The sequence below is a fragment of the Amblyomma americanum genome, chromosome 1 (assembly GCF_052857255.1).
Source record: "Amblyomma americanum isolate KBUSLIRL-KWMA chromosome 1, ASM5285725v1, whole genome shotgun sequence".
NCBI classification, from domain to species: Eukaryota; Metazoa; Arthropoda; class Arachnida; order Ixodida; family Ixodidae; genus Amblyomma; species Amblyomma americanum.
The window spans coordinates 212,111,569-212,124,083 of NC_135497.1; the positions used below are offsets into that span (position 1 = coordinate 212,111,569).

Below are 12,515 nucleotides of genomic sequence, written 5' to 3' on the forward strand. Positions count from 1 at the left end.
ACTTTCATGTCCACAATCACGAACTCGGTGCCAGTATCATCGGTCTGGCACTCCGCGCTGGCGCCAAGAAGTTCAAACTTGCGCTGGGTCGCTAAGTTTTCCGGCAGAGGGGACTTCGTGTTCGCCGATCACTCAACAAACTGCGCCTGCTCCGCCGCAGAGTAGTATGCGGCGTCAACACGAACTGTACCGTAATCCGGGAATCAATTCGAGCTGGAACTCGGTCCTGCAGTGTCGTCAGCGAGCAGCGTGGTTGATGTTCCAGACAGATCCAGCGAGTCCGGCACCGGCTCTAGCGAAGGTCCCGACAGCGCACTTGTGGCCGATGCTGTACCATGCCCGTTTCTTACGGCTTCCAAAAGCTCGTTGCATGCACGGTTTAAGTCGGTTGTCTCCCGTCATCTTGATCGCATGGGAAAAATCCCAGCACAAAGCAGAAACATGGCGCATCAAGAAAAAACATGCGCAAACGCAGACGCACATGAAGCGGCAGTGACGCTGGTAAGCGCAAAAGCGAAAGAAAAAAAAATGACGCGCCGGTTACTCCAGCCAATGGCAGGCGCGAAAAGCGCGCCATGCGCGAGCCAATCAGCGACCCGGAAACGGTCTTCGGAAAGCCAGCCAGGGCAGTCATTTTGCTTGAGCGACGCCATTTTGCGACATCGCAAATTGTGCGCAACGAAAACAGCTTCAAACCAAGCCCAAGATGGCGGCCATCGGCCGTCTGCAGCGTCCGCGGCATGCGTGGGAAGTTCAAACAAATTTCGCCTTTTTTGGGGACATTTCGTGGCTGCCGTGGCATATTGAAAGCATATTTTATCGCATTTCCCGACCAAATTTACCGTTAATAATTTGAGAATAGGTGCTTGAAGGGTCAAACATTCCGAAAATGAGTTTTGCTCAAAATCGATTGTTTGACCATTTTTGACTGTTCTAAGACATGCATCTCCCCTTAAGTCTAATAAAATTAGAATATAATCTGACTCACTAGTAGATCACGATCACATTTATTTCGTAGTGAAAAGTTTGTGCAACAGCTATGGCCCATTTGTCAGTACTGTATCTGCAAGCTTTGTTGACAGATTTTTGGTGTTCATTTTTCGTTTTGAACAGCGGTGTGGCCACGGGGACACTCCGGCGCCCCTGGCTATCGTGAACTCCAGAGCAAGGTTGCCGAACTGGAGGCAAAGCTGAGAGGTGGGTATCTAGCATAGGATGGGGAAGCGGAAACTTCTTGTTTGCTAGAACGCTGGTGACAAGGCGACCTGGTGTCATTTTTATACAGTGTTGTAACACCTTAGAATAGAGCAGTGGAATGCCTGTGGCGATTTCAAAAGTCTCTCGTGACCACCGTAAGAAAGGCTAGTTTTAGAGGTTGTTTGACCACTGTGTGTTACGGCGCTGGCACATTTACAGAGAGGCAGGATGGCAGCCAGCAAACTTCTATTCCGAGCACCCCCATGAGAGCGCACTCTCTGGACCGCAGCAACCACGAGATGGACTGCCTGAGAAACGACAGTGTTCAACCACGGGGTCAGGTGGGTGGTCCTTTCCTAATAATCGAAAAAAAAAATGTTATAATATATATCATATGTTATGTAAAGTGCATGGTCTGTTGCTTGAGTTGAAATATGTGTTCGGCTAATGGTTGACTCTTGATCTCGGTGGCCCTGACTAACGTCCCTTTATGAAGAAGGTAGTGACATTCTCCGTTTCCTGCTGGCTTCCTTCTAATACCTCCATGCCCATCATTGCGTGAGAGCGTCGCTGAAAGGGTCAAAACTTGTTGGTGCACTTGCAAAATTCCAAAGCTTTGCCATTGTTTTGCCATTTATTGGCCGGGCAGGAGTTTCCTGCTTGAACTGTCTGCACTCGGTCGGGGTTCCTGCCCGACCTACCTTAGCTTGATTGTGGTCTCTTCGCCACCAGAAAATCGCCTCTTCTGATAGAATGTTTTCAGTGCTTTCCCTTCGACATAACTGCAGCGTGAAAAAAAATACAAACGCAATGGAAGGAAAACACTGACGACACAGACAATCGCTGCACTCACAACTGGTTTTATTTTGCCAATACATGCAAAATATAAAGGTTCCGCTGTGCATGCACTCACATAATACAGAAGAAAAGGAGACGTGCCAACGACAACATAGCTCTTCTTAGCTCGTGCCTCAGTTCCAATACCATCGGCGTTGATGCCATCTGGGGTGCACGCCATGGCAATATGCCAGGATGCTGCGCCAGTAACAGCATGGTGTGTTTATATTTTGACGAGAGCGCCAGCGGCAATGGCTCACTTGGCAAGCTTGGCAACGTGCCAGGACACTGCTGTGGCCGGCTGCCGACAGGGTATGTGTTGTAAGAAAGCCGGCGAGACTGTGAGGAAGAGACATGGGGCATGAGGTAGCACGTGTCAGAGTACATGCACTCGAACACCGGAGGAGAACCTGGTAGTTTAGGCCAGAATATCACAATAAGTTTTTACTTTCACCCCACAGCTAATGCTAAAACATTCGCGGTACACACATGTAACTGTCCTCTGAGTTTTTTTTTTATGTAGAATGTTGTCCCACTCGTTTGGGTGACCTCTTCTGTGCAATTGGTCATTAAATCAGCTATGGTGCAGCTGTGTCTCGTGCATACGCTGATGTTATGATCCTTTCCAAACCAAGGAAGAAATTGGTTGGGTTTTAACATAGTTAAGGGGGGAGACTACCCTTAAACACCAACTTTTTTGTTTCTTGAGATATCTGAATGAAATATTCAGGGTAGGCGAAGAGCACGACCATTTGAAGAACTACCAAGTTTCATGGAGCTGTGGGCACTGGTTCCGAAGTTACAGGAGTACAGCAGCCGACGTGTAATTCGGACTCTAATAATTCGGACTTGTAGGATATTTCGGACCTCGTTGAGGCACCGTCAGTCTCCCCATAGAAGCGCATACATATTCACAACGGATATTTCGGATCTAAAAAGTCCGAAAGTTCGATTTTTCGGACTAATTTCAGTCGCCTGCGGGCCAAAGTTGGCCATCTTTTCGGCGGCGCAAAAGGCGCTATCTTGGATGTGGTGGATTTATGCTGCAGTTGGCTTTGCTTGACACACTTTCGGTACCTCATTGTTCCCAGTAGAGGTCCCTGCGATGTCTGACACTTGGAGGTGGCAGCCGGATTGTCATCGCCGCCAACTTGCTTTTGTCGCCGACGTTGTCGCGGGCAGTTATCGCTTGTCCCATACGTTGAGAATTCGTTGTTGGGAAGGAAATTGTGAAGGAGCTATCTCACATGTCGGTAGGAAAGGATAAAAAGAGGGACTGAGAGAAGAAAGGAAAAAAAAGATCTGCCGTAATGGAGGGCTCCGGAATAATTTCGACTACCTGGGGAACTTTAACGTGCACTGACATCACACAGGACACGGGCGCCTTTGCGTTTCGCCTCCATCGAAACGCGCCCACCGCGGTCGGGTTCCAACCCGGGTTCTCCGGAGCAGTAGCCGAGCGCCCTAACCACAGAGCCACCGTGGCGGGTCTCATACGTTCGCCGTTTCGTCACTTGGGTTTCTCTGACCGTGTTGACCGAGTGGCGCTCAGTCCTCACAAAGTTACATCTGTTCGCCGTTTTGTGATTGCGTCCGGCGGTTCCGCCGCTTTGAAAGAAAAGTGCCTTATCTTCACGTGTGTTTAACAAGCGGTGTGGTGCACACTCAGATTGTGGACAGCATGGACCCGCTGTGTCCGTCAAACAAGCGTGGCAAGTATTCCAACTAAATGCGGTGACCTTGCTGTCTAGCGTGTGCAGTGAAAGCACAACCATGGCGCAAATACAGGCGCAAATCGTCGCCAACAAGAGAAATTTTCCGCAAGGTAACATCAGTGACATTTTAAAGCAGATTTTTCTCAATAAAGTGATTTTTTTGTACTTCACGGATTTTTCGGACTGTTCGATTATTTGGACCATTTTTGAGGTTTCGAGTCCAAAAAATCGGTCGGCGACTGTATATCAAAGTGGTTCACATAGGTCGCTTATTCCAGGCCTGGAGAATTTGAAAATGGGTTTGGCTCTGTGAAATTCGTTATGGTCATTCCTGGATAGGTGCCCCAGGGCAAGACAGAGCCCTTTTTCTAAATTTCCTTGCTGGAAAAGTCAAGCCCAGCACTGAATTTAGTGTCAATAAACTAGATCTTCATTAGGCATATTTAAATTGCTTATGACAAATTCCAGAAGCAATAACTTGAAAAAGCGGGCTTGTCTTGTTCTCAAAAATGTATTCAGGTACGGAATAAAAAAAGCCTTATGGAAATCCGATAAGCGGTTCCCGAGCAGCAGCCAGAATGAGCAGCCCCGCCAGGGAAAAAATACATACTGAGAAAACAGCCCTCAAAGGTTGCGAGAACACAAGCTTTCTTGTTTCTTGTGATATCTGAATGAAATTTTCAGGGTAGACTAAAAACACAAACATTTGAAGAAATACCAAGGTTCATGAAGCTGTGCACACTGGTTCTCAAGTTACAGGAGCATATCAAAATGGTTCACATAGGTCTATTTCTCCAGGCCTGGAGAATTTGAAAACAGTGCTGTCACTGTGAAATTCATTGGGGTTATTCCTAGTTAGGTACCGGAGGTCAAAACAAGGCCCTTTTGATGAATTTCCTTGCTGAAAAATTTTAGCATAGCACTGAATTTAGTGTCATTAATTAGACCTCATTAGCCAATATTAATTGCTTATGACAGATTCCATACGCAATAATCTGAATAAACGAGCTTGACCTGCCCTCTGAAATTTATTTAGGTACGGAATAAAAAAAAAGACCCCATGGAAATCCGGTAAGTGGCTCCCGAGATGCAGCCAGAATCTCGATCTTCTCGGACGTCAGGAAATGTTTCCAAGTGAACGGCGTGCGATGCATTCTCATGCCTCGGGGTAGATGCGAGACAGGAGCTGGAGGTCGCAGTCGCCGAGTTTGATGCGTTCGGTACGCAAGGCATGCCCGTCGAAGCAACGCATTCTTGCACCGATGAAGATGCTGGTACGTCGCTGGAAGCGGCAACGCAATTGCTGTCTAGTAGCGATGTAGAAGAAGTTACGCGGCTGGAAGCATCGACAGTCCTTGTTGGCGGCACGCTTTTCCGAAAGAACACAGTTCATACCACGCTTCCGGGCACTGAACGCGTGTAGCGTCTTTAGCTTTGTTGGACGCATCTTGAGTGACTGCGCAATAGTCAACAGTCTGCAGGAAACTGTTCGGACGGCACGGCGAGAGATCGTAAAGACGGTGGCAGCGGCGATCACAATGAGAAAAGTAGAGAGCCAAGGCTGGTGGGGCGACGCGCTGGCCTCCGCTGGAGGGGACCGCCGCGTCAGCGTGCGCAGCAGCCAATAGCAGGCGCGTGATCCCCCGCGTTCTCAAGGAGCGCGCCCTTCGCCCAATCGCAGTCTCGCATTTCAAAGGCGGGAAACTCGAAAGGCGCTTTTAGGCCCCCAATCACAAACGAGTAGCGCTTCCACCACGCCGCCGCTGCCGTTGTCGAAGGCAGGCAAAAGAGAGCAAGAATTCACAAACAGAACAAGACCAAGATGGCGGCTCTTGGTTCACTGGCTGAGCAACAGCGTACGCACACAGTTGGGGTATTTTCTGCACTCTCTCGCAGCTCAGCGGCGAGGCGTTAAGCGCTGGAGGATGCCGAACAGTGTTGGTCATGTGCCAGTGTAGTGAAGTCGGTCCCGCTTTGGCCAGTGTGCGGACACGGCTTCTTAGATATTTAATTTGAAGTACTTTCACGACAAATTAGTCGTTCATATTTGCAGAAAAGGTAGTTAATGGCACATACTACCGCAATGTGCACTTTTCCAAAAATCGGCTTTTTCACGATTTTTCGATTTTCAAGGGCCGCATCCCCCCCTTAAGCGCTGGAGGATGCCGAACAGTGTTGGTCAGGCACCAGTGTAGTGAAGACAGTCCCACTTTGGCCAGTGTGTGGTCACTGTGCCACATGCGCTAAACTTGGGCTTTCATAAATTAGGATGCGGCATTCGCTAATGTGAGCGACTAGTTCTTCTAAGCTAATGCTTTGGTCAGCATCAAGGGCAACAATGAGTCACTCAAGAGTGTTTCACACAAGGGCTTTAGCTTTGTCTTGACATGACTGAAATGTAGCAGACCATATTTGAGATTTGATTCTGTGCTCACTGCCGGGGCCTTCTCCCAACTTTACTTGTTTGGGTGCTTCTACCATGCTGAGATCAGCAAGAGGCACTGTGCCCTTGGAGAGAGCAGGAGGATTGGGTTGGGTGAGGCATTGTTTCTTAATTTTGGTGCTTGGCAGACAACAAAAATAAACTGACTTTCTCATCTAAAATTTTTACAGCGCTGAACTGGGGATGTCAGTGCCACATATATTTGGTGTAGCACTAAAGAACTTCTTCATGGCATTACAGCTTACCATCTAGCAGTGGCAGTACGCATGTTGATTTAATGCTCGCTACTTGTTTAGTGACGTTAGGCCTGACATATGGTCGTTATGCTAACAATTGCCAAAATGTTCATTTTCATCTGCTTGGTTCTAAAATTCACTCGCATCTGCTGCTAATGCGTAAGGCTTGCTGCATTAGTGCTGCCACTCCTTCAGGTCGATGCACAAGTTGTTTTTCGCTGTCATTGTTTGGAGGTAGACTTTTTTTTTTTTTTTAGTATTAAAGCACTATTACAATGGGTAAACCCCGAACAACATTTCTTTTGTCCTGTGGTTTATAAACTTCGCCTCACTGCTATGGAGAGGTTATGTCTCGCACTCATTATGTTTCGGCCACGTGGCTTAGTACAGTCATTCCTGGATGTAAATCTGAGTTGAAGGGGGCTGGAGGTTAGTTAGAATTTAGTGCGGGCCTTTTTAAGTGTAGCGGAGCTAGATTTTGGTGTTTTATGGCCAGATAAACAAGGAAGGCATGCAGCATTAGCTGTAGCTTTCTCATGCCGCTTGCGAGCTAGACTGTCCCTCTTTTTGTGCAGAACCCAGCCAGCACAGAGGTGCCAGGCTGAAGTATGGGCTGTCTTCTCGTCTGACTGCTCAATTTCCGGAGCAATTCTCCACCTCGCCTGAAGTGCAAGTCGGTGGCCGCGGCCCGGTGCCAGGTGGCTCCGCGGAGGGACCGCAGATTCCTAGGCAGCCACGCACGCTGCTGCCTGCCTATATTTAACTCGGGAAGCCGGGCGACGGCAAGTCTGCCAAGGGTGAGTCTTTCCTTTGTGTGCACGCTAGCCGTGGAATGTGAATGCACCAGAGGGGGTGCAAGTGCAGTGTGTCATGTAAAAGGCAAGTGGTGACTGTAGGTGGTGTGATGTTACTGTGAACTACTGTTCACAGTGAACTCCAGTGAAACATGAATAAGGGCCACTCAACTCCTCTGAATATATGAATGTGCACTGAGCTGATGCACAAATGTAGATACACCGTGCATATATCATTGAGGACGCAAGCAAGCGTAACGTAGAACAAGCAACAAATTTTTTGTTTCTTGTCATTAGCTTTGCCTTGCAACTGTTTCTAGCATAGGAGCTGAAATAAAATGTGCACACAGCAGCAAGGTTGACATGCAGCTGCAATCAGAATATGATTTGCAACGCAATGCTGACGTCAAAATGGCGAAAGCGACCAAAGCTGACTGGTTTCATAAGGTAATAATGTATGCTATGCCTGTGCTGCCTAACCTTGCCTACCACTGTTGCTGGCTGATATCGGCGTCTCGGCCTTTTAGCGAGTGGGCCGGGTTGCATGTATGGCACTGCGCTTTACACTAAACTGCTCCTAAAGTCTTTCGTAGCGACTGAGTAGGATAAATTTTCATATGCAGGAAATTACTAGACAAGTACCTCGCAGCAAAGGGGCATAATTTTGTCTCATTGTGTTGATGCTTTGCATAGCTGCTGTGATTGAGGGGTCGAATTGCAGCTAGGGCAGCTAAATTTCAGTTTAGGTGAAAGGAAAAACGTTCCTGGGCTGGGTGATGTCGGCACTCATCAGAAGAATTCCAACTGGTAGAAACTAGTCCCGAGGCCTCCACTGAGTGTCCCTCGTAGCTGACATGTGCCTTTGGGGTGCTACAAATTAAAAATTGGAGAAGCTGTGTGCCGAAAAGTCGGAAGCCAAAAGCATATAATTACTTATGCAGCTTCTTAGACGGTCATTGGATATAGTCTAGCATGTGCCGTATATACCCACCTAATGAACCCACTCTCATAATGAACCCGCCCTCCAGTTTCATCCGCCAGAATCTACTTTTTTTTTTTTTTTCAGCCTCTAGCTTTTTGTAGCGGGGTCCTCTTTTTGCGCCCTCGGCATTGCAAACCTTGGCAGCGTGCCAAGATGCTGCCCCCCTTCCCCATGTCGCATGCCCTCATTCTGCCCACTTGTATGTTTGCACATGTACGCTTGCTCAGTAAATGTATTATGTGGGCACAATTTGTCGAAAGTTTCAACCTGGTAGCCGTGAAATCATGTTTTCTGGGAACGCATTAACCAGGAAAAATATAACGTCTTGCTATGGAACATTTTTAATGTCCGCGATTTTGAGCGTATTAACCGGGAAATCGTATGAACTGGGAACATATCAACGATTCAGTGTGTTCATTGGCATTGGCGTTGACAGTGTTCTAGATGAGGATGCTTTTGAGGAAAGGAAGGGTGGATAACTGGCTCTCTGGATAGCCCTGGCTCCCTGGCGCCCTGGACGGAGTCTGCGTTTACATCACGTTTCACGTTGCTCCGTCCTGTGACGTCATAACAGTGCACAGAGTTTGAATTGGAGGGCGGGAACAACTTTTTGAACTTCAAATCCAAATTTCTTTGAAATAAATGCATCTTTCGCTCCCGGACGAGTGGCAAGAAAGCCATGATATGCCGAACTATCATATTTTCCTAACCAAAAGAAAAAAAGAATGAGTGTTCTCCTCACTGTCCCTTTAAGGGAGGAAGAGGGTCTTAGAAAAAAATTTTATTAATGAAGTCAAAATTATGAAATCTTTAGGGAACATGTATTTTTGTGTGGTGATTCCAAATATGGAATTTAATTTCATGTGCAACAATTTCTTGAGCACTTATGCAATATGTTATGTAACTTTTTGAGAAGAGCTTTCAATAAATCCTGCTGCAGGGAACTTGCTAGAATGCATGTCACTGGTTTCTCTTGACATTGATCTATGCAATAAACCTAAGATTATCATCCTGTCTGTCATAAAAGTTGAGTTATAGAATTTTGAAGTTGTTGCTTCAGAAACAGGAAGACAAATATTTCTTCCCATTTGTGAAGTATGAAGTTCAATACCCTGTAACTCAACTTCTGTGATAGGCAGGATAATAATTTTACCCTTGATGCATAGCTTGTTGTCAAGACCAGCGGACGGGATGCATTCTAGCAAGTTCCCTGCAGCAAAATATTGTTAAAGCTCTCCGCAAAAAGTTATATGACATATTGCATCAAGTGCACAAGGCCTTGTTGTACATTAAATTTAATTCCATATTTGGAATCAGCACACAAAAATACATCTTCCCTGAAGACTTCATAATTGTGACTTCATTAATAAATATTTTTTTTCTAAGACCAGCTTCTCCCCTTAATAGAATATATTTGCTCTGAGTTGTCAAGAACCGGTTATTCCATATGCTTATGGCAACTCTGTATGAATGGTTGCACTTTTGGAGCTCACTGGCAGCACAAGATATTGGTGGTTGGGTCCAAAAATTCGCCTGCTTTTTGTTCTGCAGCTTTGCCATCCATGCAACTTTTTAATGGCTTCTTGCAGCTTTTGCTATATTAGTGAAACAAGATGTTTTTGAAAGCATTGAATGAAGGCTGTGTTGGCAGAGGTACAAGGCCTGTAGGGACATTTTTTACTGGAACAGCCCACTCACCCGGCTCATAGGAACTCTCCCAGTTAGGAAGTCGTGAAATGATACAGCAGAACTACGCTGTTTTTCATGAGGCCACGAGGAAAATTATACCAGCCAGGCAAAGTAGCCAAACAATGTGTGTGGATAAGATTGAGAGTGTTGTATGCGACTTTTTTTTTATTATTCCTTGTAAGCGCAATATGCTTCTGGAATTTACAAGCCTTTGCAGCTGCTAAGCTTTAAGGGGAGACACTGGTCTTAAAACGAAAATTTTTATTATTGGAGATATTGTAATGAAATTAGGTATCCGTATGTATTTCTTCCTCCTATTTTCATAAATGTAATTAGTTTCAACTTATCTCAATTAGTTTTCTACTTATGGAAAATTAACTGAAGCCTAATTAGGTAATTTCTTACGGGTCATTAAGACACTTTCCCTCAACATTTTTTGGTTCCGATTAAAATGTAGCCGTAGCCAAAGAGGTTCCTTGCGGAGCTATGCTATTTATGTTGTTATTAAGATACATCATCATATAAAAATGTTCAGTTATGTCGATGCATCACAATTCTGGAATATAATTAGCTGGTATTATTGTTCACAAAATTTGATATGTTCAACTTAGCCACATAAATATAGCATAGCTCCACAGTTGAATTCTTTCTGAATTCAATGGTGTAAAGCTCATTAAAATTGCACCACAAAAACATAATGAAAAGTTCCGTAACTCTAGTGACATTGGAAAAAATGAAGCTGAGAATATCGCAATTAAAGTTTTGACGCTGACTACAGAAAATTCTGGGAGGAATCTTGAACAACGGATTTTATTTAGATGTTCCCTATCTGTTTCCCTACAAAGCAAAACAAAAAGTGTCTTATTCCATCCAAGGAAACATTAATAAAAAAATGTCGAAGGTGTAAGCGTGATGAAGTTGTAAAAAAAATGATTTCTTATGAAGTTATCGGTACATTTTTTTTTTTTTTAGGGGCAATGGAGTGCAGGCCTAGGGTGTTGAGCTCTAAAGACAATATTTTGAATCCTGAAAACTGTTTTTTGAGAGACCTAGCAGTCCAGAGCCAAGGAGATCTGAGCCACCCTGGCAAGCAGATGGGTGGTCCTGAAAAGGACCGTTGGGTGCGACGCTTGACACGTCTCCTACTCTGTCTCTGAGAAGAACCCCCTGGACGTTGGGTAGCATGCTGCCTTGTGCTGCTGTAGAACGTCTTCATAGCAGTCCAGGACTGTAATCTTCAGTTGCTCCCGTTTTGTGCCGCCCTGTCAGTCTCTCTTTCGTATTAGCGCTCTTTAGCTGAGCTCCATTTGCCTTGCGCAAATGCAGGGCGCCTTTTCCTAGGCTTCGGCGAACAAGGCAGCCACCAGCAGCATAGCCCAGACTTGCAGTGATGGATTCATTAGTTGCCCTCCTTCCTTGGTTGTAGAGGGCAACAGCCTCAGCAGCAGCCGGCTTCACACTTTCCAAATAAGCATTTCCATTCTTTGAAGCTTGCGTCCAAACGAGAGAGTGTAGGCTCTCACTCACCTTCTGAGTCTTTCCTTCGCTGCATCGTGCCAACAGGTTCTCATCGCTGAGCTTTGCAAACACTGGCTCCAGAGCAGCCCCAACACGAGCCGGGAGGGCACTCTTTTGTGCAGGTGGAAGTTCACCATTGGCCAAGGCTCTGTTGAGCTTGCACCAAGAGTCAGCACCCTCAGGGCCCTTGGAGTGGTTCGGGACATCATTTGTAGAGGTCATGTGCAGGAGTGTAGCTTCCACTGCCTTCTTCACGCCTGGAACGTCTTGACTGTTGCTCCTCAGGGCATGGCCGTAGTAGTTGGTGATCTTCTTGATCTTTTCCTGCGGCAGCTTGCCTCTTCCGCCCAGAGATTCACCTTGAGCCTTCTTTCTATGAACCAGGTTCTGCAGAGCAGTCCGCATTCGCTTATGAACGTGGTTGATGCAATCCTTCTTGTCAGTCTTTATGAGTCTTTATGAGTCCGTACACTTTTGCTTCTGACAACGCATAAAAAGTCCGGCTGTCTCCAACAGAGAGGACGGTCGTGTAGCGCAGACCATACTTGGCCAGAGATCTTTAAAACATGGTCAGCGCATTCTCCACTTCCATGCGACCAGAGTTACAATCGATGTTTCGCTGGTACTCGTGGTGGCGAGCCAGTCACTGTAGCCTTCATCTTGTGGCTATGGTCCCAAGGCACATCTGAGACAAAAGTTCGAGTAAACAATGTGGTCTTTTGCCAGTGTACAGCTCAACAGTGCAGGCCACACTGATGTGAGAGCTACGACCTCGGGTCATCCACAAACCATCAAATATAACGTCAGTGTTCCCAATTCTACTCAAGAAGTCTCTATAGAGGTCCTTGATGACTGCCACACTGGCAGCTTCACTTGCGGTCGCTGTGCTCTCGCAGGCTTTCACAAAGTTTTCAGGTGTCCCTGAAAGGCCTTGTGGTGCAGACCTCGGTGGGACAGGTTCATACAGGCGCAAAAGTCTGCAAGTGCAGTCAAGCCTTTGCCTATCGTCTGTATTCCCTTCATGGCCCTCATGTTGACTTCGAAGGGAGTTATGTTGGCAGTTCCACTTACTTGTTGGGAAGAAAATTGCTTCCTCTCCAAGTG

General features: G+C 46.3%; 1 protein-coding gene across 1 annotated transcript in view; it reads left to right on the plus strand.

Moving 5' to 3' along the window:
* The window catches only part of LOC144114581 (uncharacterized), a 197,148-nt gene that overhangs the window by 25,945 nt on the left and 158,688 nt on the right, over positions 1 to 12,515 (plus strand). The window contains exons 6-8 of the mRNA XM_077648418.1: positions 1,114 to 1,197; positions 1,417 to 1,538; positions 7,004 to 7,225. The gene's annotated coding sequence lies outside the window, so the exon portion shown is untranslated. The remainder of the gene's footprint in view (positions 1 to 1,113; positions 1,198 to 1,416; positions 1,539 to 7,003; positions 7,226 to 12,515) is intronic.